Below are 6,000 nucleotides of genomic sequence, written 5' to 3'. Positions count from 1 at the left end.
CATATTCGAGTAAAAACCTAGAAAAACTGGAAACTTGTACCTTGGCTTTGCACTTTAATCACAACTATGAATCATTATCAATCATCTGAGATTTGAGATTTAAGCAAGAGCGATATAGAGGAAACTTCCACAATGTTCAAATTAAAACAAAATGAAGTACTTAAAAATTCCTAACACATTATTTTAACAGTAAGAGAACTTATCAAGTTGGGTTGCCTCCCAACAAGCGCTTGTTTAACGTCGTTAGCTCGACGCCTTTTTCGTTAGGGTGGCCAAAATGAGACGGACAATACATCATCCTTTGTATTCCTTCTTTTCGGGAGGAATTCCATGAACTTTAGATACAGATGATGTGGAGTCCATGTCCTCCTTAACTTTAATTTGAACAAAGCGCAAATTTCATCAATGACCCGGTCTATTTCTACCTTGCTCACTTTCTTCCCCTTTTCTTCCATTAAGTCTTCCTTGCCAAGTAACCGTTCCTTTTTCTCTACCACCTCTATCACTTCTCCATTATCAACAGTTTTATCCTTTTCAAAATCGGACCGTTCTTGAGGAAGTTCTTTTTCAAGTGGTGTCTCTATTTCTTTCATTATATCTTCCTCAAGTTCAACAACACCTTCTCCAACAATCTCTCCGTCATGAGTGGATTGAATGTTGGCTTTGTTATCCATGATTTGAGCTTGAATCATCTCCAACTGAATTGATAAATTCCTCAATCTTTGGTTGGTATTTTGCATGTTTATCATGGATTGTTGCATGAAGATGTTCAAAGTATTTTCCACATTGGTCATTCGTTCCTCTTCATAAGGATATTGTTGATACTGTGGATATGGTTCATACTCGGATGGAGTATAGAAGTTGCTATAACCATGATCAGCCATGATTTTGTCTAGGTGATGATCCTGAAACGGAAATAACTAACAAGAAACTTTTCTTTGTTTATCAAAGAGGGGTTAGTACAAATAACTATAAAGTAAAGACAAATATTTACGGATTATGTACGAATACTTAAAACGATAAATCAATCGTACTATCTATGATATCTAAACACCAATCCCCGGCAACGGCGCCATTTTGATGTTTTTAGTTTTGCATCAAAAACAAGATAAGTATTTGTATCGTCTCCACAGGGATTAGTGCGACATCACGGATAGATTAACATCAAATATCATTCTAAGTTAAAAGGGGGTGATTGTTTGTTTAATTTACAACTATGTTAACTAAATGCAAAAAGTAATAGATGAGATTAATAAGGATTGAAATTTGTTAGGAGTAGCGTTCCTTAACCAAGCATCACACGTAGCCTAATGATCCATACGAATTCTAGCTTTATAACCAATATTATCACAATCAATTCTAAACTATCCTTCGTGTCCAAAGTGATATAATTAACTCTAAGGTATCGTTTAAACATTCGTGTCCAAATCCCTTAAACGATAACAAAGTCGATCGAATAACCTAATCGACCGTGTCCAGCCTGATTAAATATCCGAAAGCATTTAACTCTTGATTATGGTGATTATCACAAGATTAACAAAGATGTCAAGTAAGTTAACCTAAGATAAATTGCTACTCTAGCTCTAGATTCAAGAGTTTGTGTCCAAAGCATCTTGAATCTCATTGAAAGCATTAACACAAGAATAACAACAATATTGAATATAAATTGCTAGAACCATATTTTGCAAAATCAGAAGGATTACATGTTTAGCAAGATCAAGTACCTCTCATCCCAACAAAGAGTATTTAGCTACACATCATCATGGAAGCCTTGCAAGGATGGCTTGAAAAGGAAGGATTCATTCTCCTAGTGATGTCTCAACAAAGGAATAAGATCCAACTTCCAAAATCACTCTCACTCTATATTAACTACCTTATTTCTCTCTTAGATCTTACAAGTGAAAAGCTTAGAGAAAACTAAGAGAGAAAAAAAACTATGAGATATTCCTAAGACTAATATATATCTATCTCTCTAATGAACTTCTAATATATATAATATATCAAGCCCAAAATATCTAAAAATAATATCTAACATAATATCTAACATAATATCTAAATAATATCTAACAAAAGCAAGTGGGCCACTTGAATTGAGCAAACCGCCTAACTCACGCTAATAGCGCCAAAATCGCTAATAGCGAAATTTCTTTAAGCTCCAGATACGCCAATAGCGTATCTCTCTGGACTTTGACACTTCTTTGAACACGCTAATAGCGTAGAACACGCTATTAGCGCCATTTCTTCAAGCTTGCTGGACAGCTTTTACCATTTCGCACTTTTTCATGATAAATTGGTCTTTGATCAGTGTCTTGAGGCTAATTTCTGCACAAAAGGATAGAGTAATGATCAGTAAAGCGTAATAAGGCATTTAACGCTTATTTCTCGGCTTTTCCTTCAATAACTTGCAGAACAAGTAACAAAAAGTGCTTAAAATATAACATGAATTTAACACTTTTATGACACTCATCACTCTCCCCAACTTAACTCTTTGTTTGTCCTCAAACAAAAGATTGAAAATCAAACAAGTTAATAACAAGACACAAGTACAAAAGGTTTTGAAAATATTTTCAGATGAATGATTTAAAAGTGAATGTGCGGGCAAGTCTAAGTTTCCAACTAATCTAAAATTCTACTACCAACATGAGTTGAGTCCTAAGTACAAAGTTCATGTCAAATATTTCAAAACAATAATATATTTACTTACGAACCACACCTAACACACTTCTATGAAAGTAGATAAACAATTGAAATCAAATGAATGAGGATTATGAACACACATCCGGCAATCAAGTTAACATTCCAATCAAGTTATGTGTCCATCCAAATATCATTTCAAAAGGCATAAAAACATGGATCAAAAGGTCTTTGAGGGTTATAACTTGGCTTGGCTACAAAAGAAATGTCATATGTGGGGCAATTGAAATCAAAAAGCCTAACAAAGAGGAACATTCCTTGAATCAACTATTAAATTCCACAATCTTCCCTACCAATCATTACAAACCCTTGGTGTTTACACATGAAGCACTTTGATCTTGACAACTTATTCTATTATTTTTTTTCTTACTTTCTTTTTCTCTTTTTCTTTTTCTTTTCATGTACACATTTTCTTTTTCTTTTTGTATTTACAACACCATGTTGCCTTGATCAAAGATAAAATTACACCATTATACTTGACAAAAGATTTACATCTACCTTCTCTCCCCAACTTAAATCAAAATACACCCTATTTGAATGTGCCCTTACTCTAAGGCAAAAGGACAAATAACAATGAAAATTTAGGGTTCAACAATTAAAAACATATCAGAGTCTTAAAATGCGTCAAAAATGAACTGGATATTGAAAAGTTTAAAGGCAAATTCATCAAGCATTGTACTTATGAATTGACAGTTCATAATTGAGGACTCCGATTCATTTGGCTCAAGTGGTTTAGCAAATACTCGCTCTTCTCACAAGGTAGGCTATTTGTGGTCAAGTATGTTTTACTCAATAACAAAAATGTGCCTTGATCATATCCATGCCTTCACACAATTTAAAACAATTATTGGATTTAACATAAAACAACCGAGTTAAACAATGAATACCAATCTCCTTGCATATGTACAAACACTTGAGGTTTCCTCACTTTTAGGCTAGAACTAAGTGGTTCACAACAAACACATTATTGCGAAGAACTAAATGAAATGAAATTTACACAAAGTACTCGTTCCATATTCGAGTAAAAACCTAGAAAAACTGGAAACTTGTACCTTGGCTTTGCACTTTAATCACAACTATGAATCATTATCAATCATCTGAGATTTGAGATTTAAGCAAGAGCGATATAGAGGAAACTTCCACAATGTTCAAATTAAAACAAAATGAAGTACTTAAAAATTCCTAACACATTATTTTAACAGTAAGAGAACTTATCAAGTTGGGTTGCCTCCCAACAAGCGCTTGTTTAACGTCGTTAGCTCGACGCCTTTTTCGTTAGGGTGGCCAAAATGAGACGGACAATACATCATCCTTTGTATTCCTTCTTTTCGGGAGGAATTCCATGAACTTTAGATACAGATGATGTGGAGTCCATGTCCTCCTTAACTTTAATTTGAACAAAGCGCAAATTTCATCAATGACCCGGTCTATTTCTACCTTGCTCACTTTCTTCCCCTTTTCTTCCATTAAGTCTTCCTTGCCAAGTAACCGTTCCTTTTTCTCTACCACCTCTATCACTTCTCCATTATCAACAGTTTTATCCTTTTCAAAATCGGACCGTTCTTGAGGAAGTTCTTTTTCAAGTGGTGTCTCTATTTCTTTCATTATATCTTCCTCAAGTTCAACAACACCTTCTCCAACAATCTCTCCGTCATGAGTGGATTGAATGTTGGCTTTGTTATCCATGATTTGAGCTTGAATCATCTCCAACTGAATTGATAAATTCCTCAATCTTTGGTTGGTATTTTGCATGTTTATCATGGATTGTTGCATGAAGATGTTCAAAGTATTTTCCACATTGGTCATTCGTTCCTCTTCATAAGGATATTGTTGATACTGTGGATATGGTTCATACTCGGATGGAGTATAGAAGTTGCTATAACCATGATCAGCCATGATTTTGTCTAGGTGATGATCCTGAAACGGAAATAACTAACAAGAAACTTTTCTTTGTTTATCAAAGAGGGGTTAGTACAAATAACTATAAAGTAAAGACAAATATTTACGGATTATGTACGAATACTTAAAACGATAAATCAATCGTACTATCTATGATATCTAAACACCAATCCCCGGCAACGGCGCCATTTTGATGTTTTTAGTTTTGCATCAAAAACAAGATAAGTATTTGTATCGTCTCCACAGGGATTAGTGCGACATCACGGATAGATTAACATCAAATATCATTCTAAGTTAAAAGGGGGTGATTGTTTGTTTAATTTACAACTATGTTAACTAAATGCAAAAAGTAATAGATGAGATTAATAAGGATTGAAATTTGTTAGGAGTAGCGTTCCTTAACCAAGCATCACACGTAGCCTAATGATCCATACGAATTCTAGCTTTATAACCAATATTATCACAATCAATTCTAAACTATCCTTCGTGTCCAAAGTGATATAATTAACTCTAAGGTATCGTTTAAACATTCGTGTCCAAATCCCTTAAACGATAACAAAGTCGATCGAATAACCTAATCGACCGTGTCCAGCCTGATTAAATATCCGAAAGCATTTAACTCTTGATTATGGTGATTATCACAAGATTAACAAAGATGTCAAGTAAGTTAACCTAAGATAAATTGCTACTCTAGCTCTAGATTCAAGAGTTTGTGTCCAAAGCATCTTGAATCTCATTGAAAGCATTAACACAAGAATAACAACAATATTGAATATAAATTGCTAGAACCATATTTTGCAAAATCAGAAGGATTACATGTTTAGCAAGATCAAGTACCTCTCATCCCAACAAAGAGTATTTAGCTACACATCATCATGGAAGCCTTGCAAGGATGGCTTGAAAAGGAAGGATTCATTCTCCTAGTGATGTCTCAACAAAGGAATAAGATCCAACTTCCAAAATCACTCTCACTCTATATTAACTACCTTATTTCTCTCTTAGATCTTACAAGTGAAAAGCTTAGAGAAAACTAAGAGAGAAAAAAAACTATGAGATATTCCTAAGACTAATATATATCTATCTCTCTAATGAACTTCTAATATATATAATATATCAAGCCCAAAATATCTAAAAATAATATCTAACATAATATCTAACATAATATCTAAATAATATCTAACAAAAGCAAGTGGGCCACTTGAATTGAGCAAACCGCCTAACTCACGCTAATAGCGCCAAAATCGCTAATAGCGAAATTTCTTTAAGCTCCAGATACGCCAATAGCGTATCTCTCTGGACTTTGACACTTCTTTGAACACGCTAATAGCGTAGAACACGCTATTAGCGCCATTTCTTCAAGCTTGCTGGACAGCTTTTACCATTTCGCACTTTTTCATGATAAATTGG

Source organism: Medicago sativa, chromosome 7 (assembly GCF_051527215.1).
Source record: "Medicago sativa cultivar Bolivia chromosome 7, Bolivia_mono, whole genome shotgun sequence".
In the NCBI taxonomy this organism is placed as follows: domain Eukaryota; kingdom Viridiplantae; phylum Streptophyta; class Magnoliopsida; order Fabales; family Fabaceae; genus Medicago; species Medicago sativa.
This window is presented reverse-complemented; position numbering follows the sequence as displayed.